The sequence below is a fragment of the Dipodomys spectabilis genome, unplaced genomic scaffold (assembly GCF_019054845.1).
Source record: "Dipodomys spectabilis isolate Male_0828 unplaced genomic scaffold, ASM1905484v1 ptg000054l, whole genome shotgun sequence".
NCBI classification, from domain to species: domain Eukaryota; kingdom Metazoa; phylum Chordata; class Mammalia; order Rodentia; family Heteromyidae; genus Dipodomys; species Dipodomys spectabilis.
This window is the reverse complement of record NW_024870731.1, coordinates 41743013-41760242: the sequence shown is the minus strand read 5'-3', so window position 1 is coordinate 41760242 and position 17230 is coordinate 41743013. Positions and strand designations below refer to the sequence as shown.

The window sequence follows — 17230 nt, the reverse complement described above, 5'->3', positions numbered from 1 at the left end:
GTGAAAACAATCAAGACGAAAGGCAAATAGCAGGTAGTGGCTGAGTACAACCCTCCTGGGGCTGCGTCTCCACCCAACCCTGGTGTCAACTTCAGACCTTTATGAAAATGAAACTGAGTCACCACTGATGACTTGATGTGTGGGGGCTCAGGAAACATCACTGAATGAATGGGCACTAAAGTGCCTGCCCAAGTGGACCTAAGCTTTGGTTGGTGTTTTTGAACATTAATCCCCACAGGAAACTAGTGGCAGCGCTGCCTCTCGAGAATGGGTGGGGAGGGGTCGGAGTTATTCTTACTGCATGGCCTTCTAGCCTTTTTAATTCTGCATTTTATATATGGGCAACAATACAGAAATAAGTAAAATTGCCACGCCACATACACTTGGTTGAAACTTTTGGAATGAAAGGTTCTGGACAGGAGTGGAGCCTGGCATAGACTCAAGCCCCAGGCATCCCCCAGGAGTTGGTGGAGAACTGGACTCCCTAAAAAAGACAATCTGGTCAGACTTAACCCGTTGTTCTCTGAGAAAGAGAAGTTCCAGTGTGACTGCTGCTCACCACAGTGACCCAGGGCCCAGTGGCAGGATGCCTGCCCTGTGCCCTGACAAGTCCCACCTGGGAGAGCGTCTGTCCTGCCTCCAGGCCAGTTCAGGCCTGCCATTGTATACAACAACCCTTGTTTCCTCCTCTAACAAGCAGCTCAGTATCCAACCACTATGGGAACCCAGTCCGAGAGGCACAATGGAGAGGAAGCTGCCGAAGCAAGCGTTTGGAAAGAAGCAGAGATCACAGCAGGCAAAGCAGCCATGAAGATGTGTCTGCAAGGAGTCCTTAGCTGGGTTCAGCAAAGAGAGGCCTGCGCAGGTGGGCGGAGCACTTCCATAAAGCTGCCTGTGGTGGATAGATGGCTTCTGATTTGACATCAACAGAATAAGGGACTGCAAGTTCAATGAATAGTCTCTGGCCAGAGAAACAAGGTCAAACGCTTAAGTTTCTTCACTTCCAGTGGTTCCTGGTATTTCCAGCTGAGTGGACATCTTTCTGTGACCAGTGGGTGCCACGCCACCTTCTGCGGAGTCTGCGTGAGAGATCGCGTTGGACAAAGAGCTTCAAGGAAGCATGCCCCCAGGAAGGGGGTGTTGGTTCAAGGCTTCCCATACACTTGCCTGCACCTTTATAGCCTCTACCTTTATTCTTACTATATTCTTCTTGGCTGTACATTCGTTGCCTTTATTCTCGTGTTGGCTATTTTTCTATTGATCCGTGAACAGCGCATGTTATATTTTTCCAGTCCAATAGAGGCGGCTTCTCTAAGTAATAAAGACTAAGGTCAAAGATTAAATGTGGGCAATGCCCCAATCAATCTATCATCTGATGTGACGTTGCCTCCAGAAACTCCTACAACTTCACAAGCGGTTTTGCAGCTCACGCATAGTAAATATAGAGACTTAAAATTTCTAGATATGTCCAACAGACAAAATCAATAAATTAAACTAAGTCAGAAAGAGTTATCCCAGTAGTTTAGAGAGTTCTAAAAAAGAAGGGACCTCTGATTATATAAGAAAAAGAAAGATTCTCCCAACAGTTATGATTAAGTTTAGTCCAACTTACGTTATAGGGAATAGATGGTGGTTTCACACAAAATATAAAGTTAGTAACATATTTCCTGAACCAACCAAGAACCATTTCCTTATATAGGAGCTTATAAAGTTGAAAATAGTTGGATAAAAATAAAAATAAAAAGAGTACAATATAAGTACAGCCCTGTCTTAGGTTTGTTAATTATTAAACATAAAAAGGCTGAATAGATGACGTATTCTATTAAACAATATGCTAGACTTGTTTCACACCACTTAGCTTAAACAGTTGGTGGGATAGTCATCAATTTTCATGTAATTCTTCAATGCTTTGCCTTTAAAAAAATTGATTACGTGCTTAAATAAACAAAGAATCTGTCACAATCACACACTGTATAAAAATGTTAATTCTCCTCAATAAAGATACACTCAGATGCAACTCTTTTGAGTCTTTGTCTGTCACTTCGCCGACTCCTTTGCCCACCTATCCCGAGATCCCTGTCCCGTTGGTCCCAGTGCTCTGGCCGAGCTGGTCCGTCGCATAAAATAATTACAGAAAAAGTCCTATTCCAATGGCAAGAAGACAGAATGAGAGACAGAATACTTCCAGCCCAACTGCTTTGGTTCCAAGAAATAATATCTGGGGTTGCTGCAACAACCATGTCTTCTCCACCCTTCTCCACCACTGAGCAGAGGGCCTAGCATGTACTAGTGGCTCAGTGAATATCGACACAAAGTGTCTCTTCTCCCAGTATGGGCCAATGGATAGATGATGCAGAGTAAGACAAATTTCAGCACGATTTAAAAATTACTAATAGTTTGTCCAAACAGTTGATCAGAGAGATTGTGAGCTTCCCATCAGAAAGTACTCAAGCATGTTATTAGATTATGGTTTGCTGAGGAATGCTGCACAAGGACCACTGTGCCAGGCAGTCAGGCGGGACAGGGGTTGGCAAGCTTCTCCTATACAGGAAATAGCTTAGGCACTAGGTCACAGGCAGTTTCTGACATATTTTCTTCTCCCTTTTTAATAACCCTTGAAAAAAGAATGACTCAATTCATTGACTAAAAAGAGAAGCCAACGGCAGTGTCTGGCCTACAGGTGTAGCCTGCCAACCCATGGACTGGATGATTTTCTTTGTTGTTTTGGTAAGCTTTGAAGGTGCCAGTTCTGCATTCTGCAGGCTGAATATTTTACAACATAGTAGAAATTAGCAAGGATTGCTGAGATCAAAGCAGATTGCGAGGCCAGATTCAAAGGCCACATCTACTAGTCGATGATGTGCACCTTGTAATGACAGATAGATGAGTGGATTTCTTTTTCTTTTGATGGAGTCTTGCCAGTAGCTCAGGCTGGCTTCAAAACATCATCTTCCTGCCTCAGCCTCCAAAGTGCTAGACTTAGAGATGTGCACCACTCTGTCTGACTCCTGAGACATAAACTGGTAAATCCAGTGCACAGAAAGCACTTTCCACTCCCTCCCAGGCATCAGCATCATTAAGTCAAGATGAAGCTTACTTGAATTTATTGAGAGTCATAACAAGCCCAAGCCGCCCCACCCTGCGCCCTGCCCTGCCCTGCCCCTGCCCCTGGCTCCAGCAGTTTCCCTCCTGCTTTCTCAGGGTTGCACGTGCTTCCCAGCTTCAGAGCTCAGCTCCCAGCCCTGCCACCCCCAGCTCTGCATGGATGCCCAGGAAACCAGTGCTGCCTGGTGCTCCCCCTCTCAGCTGCAGCTCCCTGCACGTGAGCAGTCCCTCTCCTCCCTCACTGTTCTCACGCCTGCTTGGCTAGTGTGAAACCTCAGCTCAGAGGCACCGTCAGCCTTCCCAGAGGCCCTCCCACCCCCTCTCCTCTTCTCTCCTCCCCCAGGTTGGCAACAGGCCACCACTTCTGACTCCAAACACCTCCACATTTGGCACTCTCAACATCCCTAGTCCCCAGAAGAGGGGCTCTCAAATGTCACTCCGATGAATTCCAGAACTCTTTCTGGGTATCTTCCCCAGGAGACAGTGTCTCTGTGACTGAAATGACCAACTCCAGTTGGGCATTATGTGTGATAAGGAGCACATGGCGGCAAGTCACATGGCACAGAAGCTCTATAACCTACTGCCACCCGGGCTCCTGCTCTGGGAAGCAGGCACCATCAGTCAGCGAGAGAATGGCAGGTCGAGCGGGAAGGTGATGAGCTGAGCCTCTGACTGCGGACTCTGAGGACGGCACTCAGGGCAGACGAAGCCCAGGAGCCAGAGCAGGGGTGGCGGGCACGTACAGCCTTGAGGCCACCGTTGAGAACAGAGTAGTGCATAGCTTGGAGAAAACTGGGAAAGGGTGAGAGAATAAGCAGGCCGGGGAAGGGAAGGGAAGGGGCAACATCAGGAAAGAAGTGAGAGGATGGGGGGTAGGGGGGGTCTGGGTGAGGCAGAGGTCTGAGACCAATGGAGAGTGCCAGTTTGGGTGAGCAGTGGAAGGAAGTGAAGGCCGAAGTGAGGGAGAAGCTCTAGCTGGGCAGAGGGCAGGCATGAGGGAGAAGAGATGGAGGACATTGAAGGAAAGGCCGATGACAGCAACACAGATGCAACAAGGTAAAGGAGGTGGGATCCCAAAACACACAGGGTACAGAGCCCACCTCTGCAGGCCGGCTGGAGCAAAGCTGACAGGGCAGAAGAGGAGGCAGAAGTGCCCTGAAAGTTGCAACATAATGAAGCAAAAGACAGGGGAGAGGCTGAGAGGAGGGACCAGAATGGCAACACAGGAACTGAGCAGGCCAAGTGCTGAGGCCACTTGGGGAACAGAGGGCCTGCTGCCAGGAAGAGGGCACACAATGTGGTGAAAAAATTATATTATATGAAGTGAAGTAAGCCAGACCCAAAGAAACATAGGCCCCATGCTTTCCCTTATTTGCAATAACTAGTATATGTCTGAGACAAGCAGAAAAGGTCAGATAAGTTGATGTTAGGTGAAATGAACCCCAAGATAAGGATTCAAATGTTTTTACTTTCATGCAATTGTTTCTAACATATTTATAAGATGATTTCTTTGTTGCTCTGTATGTCCCTGCCCCACGGTATAACCCCTGCTTTCACTGTATTTGATGTTGATATAATTTGTGGAGGGGAAGGGAAAGAACAGATTGTTTAAATAGGGATACAGGTGGACCCATTGCAACAAATCGTTATGCCGAAAAATGAACTTTACAACTTTGCGGGGGTGAGGGGGGGATGGAGATGAGAAGGGATGGGAAGGGGAAACAAAGGAGGAGGCAACAATGCTTGATAAGAAATGTACTCATTGTCTCACCCATGTAATTGTAACCCCTCTGTATGGTATTTTCACAATAAAAAATCTACAATGGCACTGCCAGGGCCCAGCATGCCTCACTCCCCAAGGAAAGACAACTTCCTCTGTGCAGCATGCGCTCACAGACTGATGGGCGACCTGGACAAAAGTGATGTGAAAACATCCCAGAGATGACTGCTCCGGAGCTGGAGCAGGACCAGGACCAAGACCCAGCCAGTCAGCCCTGACACATGGACTACACATTAGGCTTCCCAACACGGAAGAAAGATGGGAAGCTAGGGAGAGGGGGAATGAGAGGGAGGAAGGCCTTCAATTATTCCCTGGGTAAAGGATGACAGAGGCCAATTGACTTCCAAGTAAATTTCAGAGGTATGGAATAGCCAGACCTCTAACCCAACAATGCTCTATTACTTATTTCCACAGCAAATTCATCTCTCCATTCTTGTCTGGATTCTTGTCTCCTCCTCTCCCTGACCCACCCAGTCAGTTCTAAGTCCGGCAAGCTCCACCTCTCCTATCTCTCAAATTCACCCACTGTCTCTACTGGTACAGCTAGAGCCTTTGTCTGGCTCTGGTCCCTTGAATCACTGCCACAATGATCAGATCCAACCGGCTGGTCCTGATCTGAGTAGTACAAATGCCACTTGCTTCCCAGCTTAAAAAGACAAAGCATGGGCTGGGAAGGTGGCTCAGTGGTAGAATGCTTGGCTTGCATGCATGAGGCCCTGGGTTCTATTCCTCAGAACCACATAAGCATAAAAAGCCAGAAGTGGCACTGTAGCTCAAGTGGTAGAGCACTAGCATAGAGCTGAAGAACTGAGGGACAGTGCCCAGGCCCACAGTTCAGGCCCCACGGTTGACCAAAAAAAAAAAGACAAAGCATGTCACATCATGTCTTTAGTATCCTGCTTGCCAACCTGACACTTTAAAAATAAAGTGAAAACTTCTTAGCCTGGCAACATTATCTGCCAGGTGACGGAGTGCTGGTTATCCTTTAGTAGTACACAAGAACCAGCTCATTCCATTTCTATCCCTCCATCCATTTTTATTTTGCTCCCAGTATTGGGGATGGAACCTAGGGACTTGTACATCCTAGGCAAATGCTCTACCATTGAGTTACATCTCCAGTCCTAATTTTAAGACATAAATACTTATAATTTTTCTTGGTCTCTTTCAGACAGGGTCTTGTTATAAAATCTAGGCTAGTCTCAAACTCTACATTCTCCTGTCTCAGACACCAAGGGATAGGATTACAGGTGTGTGCCTCCACATCCAGGAGAAAAATCACAAATATTTTAAAAACTCATTTAATTTTCTTTTTTTTTTTTTTGGGGGGGGGGGTCCAGTCATGGGGCCTGAACTCTGGGCCTGGGCGCTGTCCCTCAGCTCTTCAGCTCAAGGCTAGCGCTCTATCACTTGAGCCACAGGGCCACTTCCGGCTTTTTTTTTTTTTTGTAGGTCGTGGGGCTTGAACTCTGGGCCTGGGCGCTGTCCCTCAGCTCTTCAGCTCAAGGCGAGAGCGCTCTACCACTTGAGCTACAGCACCACTTCTGGTTTTCTGGTGGTTTATTGGAGATAGGAGTCTCATGGACTCTCCTGCCCGGGCTGGCTTTGAACTGCGATCCTCAGATCTCAGCCTCCTGAGTAGCTAGGATTGAAGGCGTGAGCCACCAGCGCCCGGCCCAGCTTTTTTCTTTTTGCTTATGTGGTGCTGAGGAATCGAACCCAGGGCCTCAGGCATGCAAGGCAAGCGCTCTACCACTGAGCCACCTTCCCAGCCCCTCATTTAATTTTCTGCAAATCTGTGTATGTATATTTTGCAGTGCAAGGGATAAAACCCAGGGTGTCACACATGCTAGGCTAGCACTCTTCCATGGGATCACACCCATGGCACCTGACTTCCCTTTTGTACAGGAAAAAAACAGAGCCTGGAAAGAAAGTGACTTGGCCAAGGTCATGAGACCAGTTCAGCGGCAAAGTGAGTTCTGGAACATGGGTATTTTACATTCATCTGCTCGCAACCTGCCACAGCCCACATGCCCTTCGTGACTGGCTCCCACTTACTTTTTCAGCCATCTCTCAACCTGCACATCCATTCTGAGCTCTGTCGACTCATCTGCAGACTATAATGTCATCTTCAGCCTTTGCTCATGGCATGCCCAAGCTCTCGTCACCTGGCACACTCTCCTCATCCATTAGGATCTGGATAAAGCAGCAACTCCTCATGGATGCTTCCAGATAGGTCAAATTCAGTTACATGTATCTGAGCTCCATCTGTTTAGAAAAGTATCCTTATCCTCAAGGACAGGGATATGGGTCTTACCTATATCTGTATTCTCAGCTGGCAGTATAGTATCAGGACTCCAAGATAGACTCAACAAATGTTTATGTGCATTCTCTCTAATGACAAGCTGGCTGGGAACAAAAATGGGACCCTCTAATTGAATAGCAGAGTCCTGCACTCAGTCCTTCAAAGGGTTTCAAAATCACACCAAAGGATATCACATGACAGCTGGCCAAGAAAAATGGAAGAAGACAAGATGTTCCAGAAGGAGAAACAACAGGAGCAGTGAGCAGTAGGTGAGACGAACCTGCCAGCAGTTTAACCAAGTCTGAAGCACAAACCTGGGGGATAATGAGCCTCACAGACATGAGCACAAATGACCCCTCCTCTGAGAATTCATGCCTTCCTAGCTAGCTTTTCAAACAGCTGGCTAAAATAAACACCTTCTCCCTGTATCCCAAGGTCATTCCCCATCCTGCTGTGTGTGCTCCTTCTTGTAACACCTATCAAGACCAGTAACATCTGCCAGTCCTTCTCAAAATGTTCTATTTATTGATCACCACCATCACAATCTAAAAGAAGGCTCCATGAAAAACGGTTCCTTCTTTTTTTTTTGGTCGGTCGTGGGGCGTGAACTCTGGGCCTGGGTGCTGTCCCTCAGCTCTTCAGCTCAAGGCTAGCGCTCTACCACTTGAGCTACAGCGCCACTTCCGGTTTTCTGGTGGTTTATTGGAGATAAGAGTCTCACGGTCTCTCCTGCCCGGGCTGGCTTTGAACCGCGATCCTCAGATCTCAGCCTCCTGAGTAACTAGGATTACAGGCGTGAGCCACCAGCGCCCGGCTTGAAAAATGGTTCCTTCTTATCACTGGTGTCTTATCACTGGCTGATATAGAACAGGCATTTAAATCTTTTATTTAGTCAGTCAACAAAAATTTAATCAGCATATACAGTAAGTCAAACACTCTTGATGTGACAACAAATAAGACAAAACTTCCTGTCACCTGGAGCCTTCTCTCCAATGATGAAATATGATTCCTCTAGGGTAAAAAAGGAGGGAAGAGGAAGTCAAAGAGATTCCAAAGATGTGTAAGGCTCTTAATGGAATCCCAGCTGAGATTATGAATTATAGATTAGTCCCTTTGGCTCCCAAAGACTCTAGGAATCGAAACTGGAAGACCAAGTAGTTTAGCCAGAGGGCAGGGATATTATGGAAACTAGTAGAAAGAAAGCCAAAGAGATGGGGCTGGGAATGTGGCTTAGTGGTAGAGTGCTTGCCTAGCATGCACGAAGCCCTAAGTTCCATTCCTCAGTACCACATACACAGAAAAAGCTGGAAGTGGTGCTGTGGCTCACGAGCCTTGAGCAAAAATAAGCTAAGGGACAGCATCCAGGCCCTGAGTTCAAGCCCCAGGACTGGCACAAAAAAGAAAGCCAGAGAGAGAGAGTCAGTCAGAGACAGAGACAGAGCAAAGGAGACAGAAACACGAAGTGCCCAAATCTGCAACTGCAGTCTGGTTGCAACTACACAGAGTTTATTTTTGCTGTTTAAAAATTACTTGAGGGTGGTAGAGTGCTCGCCTTGAGCTGAAGAGCTGAGGGACAGCACCCAGGCCCAGAGTTCAAGCCCCACGACCGACAAAAAAACAAAAATTACTTGAGGGCTGGGAAGGTGGCTCAGTGGTAGAGCACTTGCCTTGCATGCCAGAGGCCCTGGGTTCGATTCCTCAGCACCACATAAGCAAAAAGAAAAAAACCGTAAGTGGTGCTGTGGCTCAAGTGGTAGAGCGCTAGCCTTGAGCTGAAGAGCTGAGGGACAGCGCCCACGCCGGGAGTTCAGGCCCCATGACCGGACCCCAAAACAAACAAACAAAATTACCTGAGCCCGGGCTCATGGCTCACGTATGTAATCCTAGCTACTCAGGAGGCTGAGATCTGACGATCACAGTTCAAAGCCAGCCTGGACAGGACAGCCTGGACAGGAAAGGCCGTGAGACTCCTATCTCCAATAAACCACTCAGAAAACCGGAAGTGGCACTGTGGCTCAAGTGGTAGAGCGCTCACCTTGCGCTGAAGAGCTGAGGGACAGCGCCCAGGCCCAGAGTTCAAACTCCACGACCTACTCCCCAAAAAATTAGTTGGTATTTTTTAGGAAACATGTATTAGCAGCCAGATTTTTTTCCCCAAAAAACAGCATGTTAGTACTGTGCTTGTAACATTCAATTCAGTAAAAAATAAACCTGACAGCTAAGTATTCTTACTCCTGCGTGAACCTCATCTGGCTGATTCCCAGCGAGGCACTGGTTTCTAACCTTTGGACTAAACCCAGAAGCCGAGGCCCTTCGCCTGGAAAAGGCCTGCGTGGCCTTCCCTAACTCCCCACGGGGCGAGCGACGCGTCGCCACCGCATTCCACAGACGGGACAGCGAGGCAGAGGGTGGAGAGGGGCGTCGCATCACACGCGGGTGACGCCAGGCGGAGAATCGGGTTTCGAACCGCCCGGCCTCCGCGGGCCCGGGACGGGTCTCGAACCCGCCCGCCCGCCGTTCGCGCGGGAGCCAACGCAGGTCCCGGTCAGAAGCCCGCGGACTGCGGCGCAGACTCAGCGACCGCGCTTCGGGGCCGCCGGGAGGCGGGGAGAGCCCCGCGACGCCCTCGCCCTCCGCGTCCAGCTCGTCCCTTCTCCGCCGGCCCCCGAAGCCCACCGCGAGACCCCGCCGTGCCCACACCCGCCGCGGCTGACTTACCGCCACTCAACTTCCGGCAACCCCAGCGCCGGTCGCGACGCGCGTCCTGATGACGTATGACCCGCCCCCTGGAGACCAGCGCGCGCAAGCGCACCGGAGCCAGGATCCCTCCGGGAAATGCGCCCTCTAGCGCCGGATTAAAGAGGAGGAACTTGAGTGGCGGGGAGGGCGGGGTCTGGGGGCGGGGCGGGGGGTGGGGGGTGGGGGGTGGGCGAGACCCCCTCAGATCCGGACATGCGCACACGCTGGTCGGCCTTTTTTCTTTTGAAATGTTTATTGTAAAGGTGGTGCACGGAGGGTTACCGTTGCGCAGAGTACACTTCTTTATGAACAGTGTCACCCCGCCCACTTCCCCCCACTTCCCCCCAGTTCCCTCCCTGCTGAATTAGTTCACCCTTTGTCCCTCCATTTCTGGGCTTCCCCAAATCGGATACTTACAGAAAGTCACTGAAGGGGGAAAACGGGGAAAAAAAGGAAAAGGAAAAAAAAGTAATTTTTTTTTTTTAAAAAGCTCGTTTCCATTTCTTGGAGTTAGTTTCGGGAAGCATCGTTTTATATGGTCACATGCACATAGCTATTGAGCCTTTGTGATCCTCTCCTAAGACTATCCTCCTTTGGTGTCACTGTGTGAACCTGAGTCCTGTTTATCAGGTTCAAGTGTAATTTTTTTGTCATTTACTATCCATTGGGATTACTTGATTTATAGGCAGTTCAGGCCACCCTTCTGCCTCAGCTTCTGGAGTAGCTGGGATTACAGGTGTTAAGAGATTTTTCCTATCCTGGGAAAGAGTAAACAAAGATGAGAAAGAATCCAGATGAAAGGGTGGCTGTATCCAGATACTTGATCCTAGAACATCTCCTTTCCACTAGCTTGTTTTTAGGAAGTCTTCTGTACTGTCTTAGAATAAGTATACCTGATAGAGAGACCTTGAGCCAGGAGGGGAAGGTAACCAAAGTTGATTTTTGGCGGCCTGCATTGATCAGTGGCAAGTAGCTCAGCTCATCTTTTATGAAGCAAAGAACAGGAATTCAGAATGTGTATGTTACACATCTAGCCTTGTGGGGGGTAAACAAAGGCAGGCACCCACAAATCTCATGAGTCTTCTGTAAGTACCATGGGACCAGACATATCTTTGCAGTAAACATGTTTGGAGCACAGACTCCGAGTGCCATCCTACCTATGCTTCTATTCTACTTTGTAAATGACTGTTCATTTACCACACCTAGCTTAGGTAATTTTTGAAATGGGGGGGGTCTGGCTTTTTTCCCCCAGTTGTGAGGCTTGAACTCAGGGCCTAGGTGCTGTCCCTGAGCTTTTTTGTTTTGTTGTCTGTTGTGGGGCTTGAACTCTGGGCTTGGGCGCTGTCCCTGCACTCTTCAGCTCAAGGCGAGCACTTTACCACTTGAGCCACAGCGCCACTTCCGGTTTTCTAGTGGTTTACTGGACATAAGAGTTTCACGGACTTTCCTTCCTAGGCTGGCTTTGAATCCTGATCCTCAAATCTCAGCTTCCTGAGTAGTTAGGATTACAGGCATTGAGCCACAGGTGCCTATTTTGTTGTTGTTGCTTTTGTCAGTCATGGGGCTTAAACTTTGGGCCTGGATGCTCTCCCTCAGCTCTTCAGCTCAAGGCTAGAGTTCTACCACTTGAGCCACAGCGCCACTTCTGGTTTTCTAGTGGTTAATTGGAGATAAGAGTCTCATGGACTTTCCTGCCCAGGTTGGCTTTGAACTATGATACTCTCAGAGCTCAGGCTCCTGAGTAGCTAGGATTACAGGTGTGAGTCACTGGCGCCCGGCAAGTATCCAATATAATATACTTGTTAAACTTAAGATTTCAGCTCCTACAAAATATGTCTGTTACCCATATCTATGCTTTACTGTACTGAGCAGAAATGAGCCCAGGTTGAAGATAGTTCTTTGTAAGTGTGTTTCCCTTGCTGGGTTTTAGCTACTGTAATAAACATTCTGGAGTTTTTGTGTGCAGCTTTCAATGACTAGCGCTTCTGTGGGAACTGTTAGTTCTTGCCATGCTTTTCACCAGTCCCTCCAAAGCTGACCGGAGTTGAAGTGAACTCAGAATGATTCTTTTTTTTGGGGGGGGGGGGGAGGGGGGCCTGGTCATGGGGCCTGAACTCAGCCTGTCCCTCAGCTCTTCAGCTCAAGGCTAGCACTCTACCACTTGAGCCACAGCGCCACTTCCGGCTTTTTTCTTTTTGCTTATGTGGTGCTGAGGAATCGAACCCAGGGCCTCAGGCATGCAAGGCAAGTGCTCTACCACTGAGCCAACTTCCCAGCCCCTCAGAATGATTCTTTACTTCAACCTTTATTTTTTTCTCCCACCAGTGCTGCGGGTTGAACTCAGGGCCTCACATATGCTTGGCTTGTACTCTTCCACTTGAGCCATGCATTCAGCCTAGCTTTTTGCTGGTAATTTTGGAGATGGAATCTCACAGACTTTTCTTTTTGGGCTAGCCTTGAGCCCCAATCCTCCAGATACCAACCTCCTGAGTAGCTAGGACCAAAGGCACGAGGCTCTGGTAACCAGCAAGTTCTGGACCTTGGAACTGTTGTTCCTAGTGGATGAGATCAGGAAGAGCTCACAGAGGGCAGCAGCAGTATTCAAGAGGGAATTTCCTCAAATTCCTACTGAAATCCCTGACTTGGGTCCAGCCAAGGGCACCCAGATTGCTGGATTCTATAAAACACCTCAAAATGTGGTTTGAATTTTGTCCCTTCCCAAAGTGATGTTGCAATGTTACTGCCAGGGCTTAGAGTACCTCAGGTTTAGCCTGTGTTTAGCATACACTACCCTGGGTTCCATTACACACACACACATACACACACACACACACACACACACACAGATGGACATGGCACTGCGGGGAGCTGATTTTCACTCCATCTTCAGAGAAGCATCTTAGGGCATTTCCTATAGATGAAGAGCTCAGGGTAGAATTCTTCTGAAGAGCAGGACACAACTCTGTCTATGCTGACAAACACACACTGTATGAAACAAATAGAGAATGCTGGAAGCATGCACTGACTGACAGGCTATCTTGGGATTGGGTCTCTAATGCTTACTCATTTGTCCCCTCCCCCCCCCCCCCAAAGAATGTGTTTTCAAGAGTGATTTGAAGCTGAGGATGTAATCCACTGGTAGAGTGGTTGTATAGCTTGAGCAAGGCCTGTGCTGCAAAACTTTATACCACAAAATAACAATTAAAAGGATAGCTGTGTGTTTTAAGTATGTGTAATGTATTCATTAATGTTTTGTTTTTGTTGTTTTTTGCCAGTCCTGGGGCTTGAACTCAGGGCCTAAGCACTGTCCCTGAGCCTCTTGAGCTCTCCACTTGAGCCACAGTGCCACTTCCAGCTTTTTCTAAGTAGTTTATTGGAAATAAGTCTCCCAGGGCTGGGAAGGTGGCTCAGTGGTAGAGTGCTTGCCTAGCATGCATGAAACCCTGGGTTCAATTCATCAGTACCATGTACACAGAAAAAGTTGGAAGTGGCGCTGTGGCTCAAGTGGTCCAGTTCTAGCCTTGAACAAAAGCAGCTCAGGGATAGTGCCCAGGCCCTGAGTTCAAGCCCCAGGACTGGCACACCAGCCTAGGCTGGCTTCACCATGATCCTCAGATCTCAGCCTCCTGAATAGCTAGGATTATAGGCGTGAGCCACCAGCACCCAACTGATAGGTTTAATGAAGAATACGCTCGTGAATGTGGTTTTTCTTGAGTGCATTACTTATGCCATCCAGTCTGCTTCCTGTTCCCGGCTTCTCCTTTCCTGTGCTTCAGTTCCCCCCAGGTCCCCCAGGGCCTCCGTCTCAGCCTCTTAGCCTCCATATCACCTTAGTCTCCCCATTGCTCTGTCTCTCCCGCAAATCCTGCCTCTCCCTTTTCTTCCCCAGTGTCCCCCATCTCTTCCCTTTGCCCATGCTCTGTCTCTTCCTCTCCCTCCTTAGTCTTGCTAGATGGCCAGGGAGGCTGGCTTTGCACACAATCCTCCCGTTTCAGTCTCTCAAATGCCATGCTTACAGATATATACCACCACACCCAGGTTCAGTCTTATACTTTCACCCCTTTATTCTTCCTCTCAACTACTCCATCGCTATCTTTCTGTCTGTCTGTTCCTCAGGTCTTCCCTATAGTAACAGTGAGCTAGGGCAAAGACAATTTCTAGAACTTCAAAATTGCAGCAATCAATTTTTAGAACTTCACAATTATAGGAATCAACTTCTAGAACTCACAAATGTGGGAGTCAACTTCTAGAAGTCACAATTGCAGAAGTCAATTTCTAGAACTTCACAATTGTAGGAAACTAGTTGCAAAAGCTTGTTGGCTGCAAATAGTTTCAAAACAATCTGTTCCTGAACTCAGGCAGAGTTTAATTCCAAATAGGGTGTGAGTGTGTGTGTGTGTGTGTGTGTGTGAGTGTGTGTGTGTGTGACTGAGATTTAAACTCAGGACCTTGTGCTTGTTTGGCTTGCTTCCTTGGCTGGCCCTCTACTACAGGAGCCATGCTTGTAGCTCAACTCTTTGCTGATTATTTTAGAGATGGAATCTCATAGACTTTATTTTGCCCAGGCTGGCTTTGAACTATAATTCCCCAGATATCAGTCTCCCAAGTAGCTATCTATGATTGCAGGCTTGAGTCACCAACACCCAGCTAATTCCCAAACTATCATGTTAAAGGCATTGAGAGGTGCAAACATCCTCTCACTATGGTGTTTAGAAGTTAGAGCCTTTGGAAAGTGGCTGGGATTAGCTAAAGCCTTTAGGGTAGTGCTTCCATGATTGAGCATGGATGGTTTACTAGGAGGGAGAGAATAGATAAGGATACACAGACACGCCGGCACATGCTCACACCTGTAATCTTAGCTACTCAGAAGGCTGAGATCTGAGGATTGTGGTTCAAAGCAAGCCTGGGTGGGAACGTCCATGAGACTTTCTCCAATTAATAACCAAAAATCTGGAGGTGGAGTTGTGGCTTAAGTGGTAGAGTGCTAGCCTAGAGCAAAAAGTTCAGGGACAGGCCCTGAATTCAAGCTCCAGGAGGGCCTCTCTCTCTCTCCCTCTGTCTGTCTGTCTGTCTCTCTCTCTCACACACACACACACACACTTACTTCAGTCATTTAGATGGTTGGAAGAGAGGGTGCTAGAGCAGAAAAGAACCTCTGCTCCTACCCTCTCTGTGCTTTGGCTTGCCCATTCGTGAAAAACAAGGAAATCTCATTCACTAAGAGGGTAAAGCAGCTCACGAGCAGGCATGAGGAACCCTCACCTTGTGTTCTGAAAGTTTACATGACAACTGTTTGTGATCCAGACACCATTCTGACACTCCGTATTTTTACACCAAACACAGGTCTCTTAGACCCAAAGCCAAAGCCCATAATCCTTTCTCTGCGTTGGGTGCCTGCGCTGTCCCCTGCTGTGCACAGAGACGCATAGCCACTGTCTGTGTAGAAGGCGCGTTCTGAGCCCTCTTCCATCCTGTGCCGAGGTCGTGTGGGGCAGCTCTCCTCCTACAGGTCTCTCTTGCAGCTTCTAGAAATTGTTTCTAAATGGAAACAGGCCAGTAGAAGCTTCTGGAACCAGAAACAAAGTCCCTTGGCCCCCCCCAGTTTTGTGCAACATGATCTTTCCGGATGCAGAGCAGTCATAATCATAACGAAGCTTTTGGAAAATGCTGTTCAATTATGGGGGGTGAGGGAGTGCGTGTGCGCGCGCGCGTGCACGTTAATACTGAGGCCTACACCCAGGGCCTTGCAGTCTCACTTGGTCACCTGACCCCCCTCCATTCAAGGCTGGTGCTCTACTGCTTGAGCCACATCTCCATTTACAGCTTTTTGCTGGCTAACTGGAGATAAGAGTCTCTTAGATTTGTCTGCTCAAGCTCACTTCAAACTGTGATCATCAGAACCCAGCCTCTTAAGTAGGATACCATCGAAGACATTTACAAATGCCACTCTGTAAGCAAAGAGAAACTCTCCACAGAGTAACATCTGGAACATTTGTGTATTTTGATACAGTTTCCCAGTCCAAGAAACTCAGAAAGGTAGAAATAAACCACATAACAGTATCCTTCCAAACACTCTAGGTATGCAAAAAATGTGTCTCATTGCAACCAAAGGACAGGAACAAAGACACAGAAGACCAGATGCACAGGACTGCCACGTGCCACATACATGAAGGTGTAGCATGAAGGTCTTTTCTTTTCTTTTTAGTATTAAGCTTTAAAGTTTTAAAAACATCACCACAAGATTGACATAGATATCAAAGGAAGCTGAGCTTTCCCAGGACTATAAAAACAGTGACCTTTTGACTCCCAGATAAGGGTCACCTCTGTCACCAGATGTGTTTCCTGTTCCTCTTTTCATGTATTACTTAGGGAATTGTTACCACTTGAGAATACTCAGTGTGTGTGTGTGTGTGTGTGTGTGTGTGTGTGTGTGTGTGTGTGCGCGTGTGTGCTCATAACGGGAAGCAGGTTCACCTTTGGGACAGAACATGTTCCAGCAAGCTGGAAGCCACCGTGTTTTCATTCTAGAACAAGGAATCCGCCGTCCTGTTTTGGTGGCACTGGACACCCTTGAGATAACATGCTCTAGCCCTAAGCGATATGGTGGCTTTCTTGCTTCTCTTCTTTTGTTTGCTTTGATTTCAACGTGCAACCATTCCATTCCATTTCCATCCTCTTTTTTTTTTCTTCTGTTGGGAAGGTCACTTCATCATCGGGTCTTTAAGAGCTTAAAGAATTCAGTTATAGAGGAGGATGGATAGATAGATGGGGTGATTTCTAATCAACTTCAAGACATGCATGAATGAGAGAATAAGGCAGAAGTTCCAAGGTGGGTCAAAGGTTCCAAAGCGGTGATCTGAGAAGCGCAGCCACCTGCAGCCCTCTCCAGGTGAACCCAGAAAGGGGGCAGCAGCCGCGTGCATGTCTCTGTACCAGTCACACAGCTCCACTGAAGGAAGGCCGACAGCTGTCCAATTCACCCACAGAACTCTACCGTGTGTCTTCTCTGCTCCCAATTTACTCATCCAAAAGCAAGTTTGAGGCTCTCACGTTCCCGGAGGAGCAGGAGAGCCCCATCCAGGTCTCCACGGGCACATTCTCTGCTTTGTACTCCAAGTACCATCCTGGCTGATGCTGCCACCTGCTGCTCTTCCCGCAGTGCTTACTAAGATCTTCTCTATGACCCACCGGAGGCCGTACTTCCACTCCAGGGTGCCCAGGGGCCTGGCCACACCCAGGCCCCATTCCTGTCTTCTTCTTCGACATCTTACACATCAGTTTGTTGCATCTGCCTGGCATTTCCC

At 48.1% G+C, this 17230-nt stretch overlaps 1 protein-coding gene across 1 annotated transcript in view; it reads right to left on the bottom strand.

Annotated features, from left to right (window-relative positions):
- Positions 1-9936, bottom strand: part of Atg7 (autophagy related 7) — a 172258-nt gene extending 162322 nt beyond the window's left edge. The window contains exon 1 of the mRNA XM_042679887.1: positions 9906-9936. The gene's annotated coding sequence lies outside the window, so the exon portion shown is untranslated. The remainder of the gene's footprint in view (positions 1-9905) is intronic.
- Positions 9937-17230: the final 7294 nt, after the last annotated feature.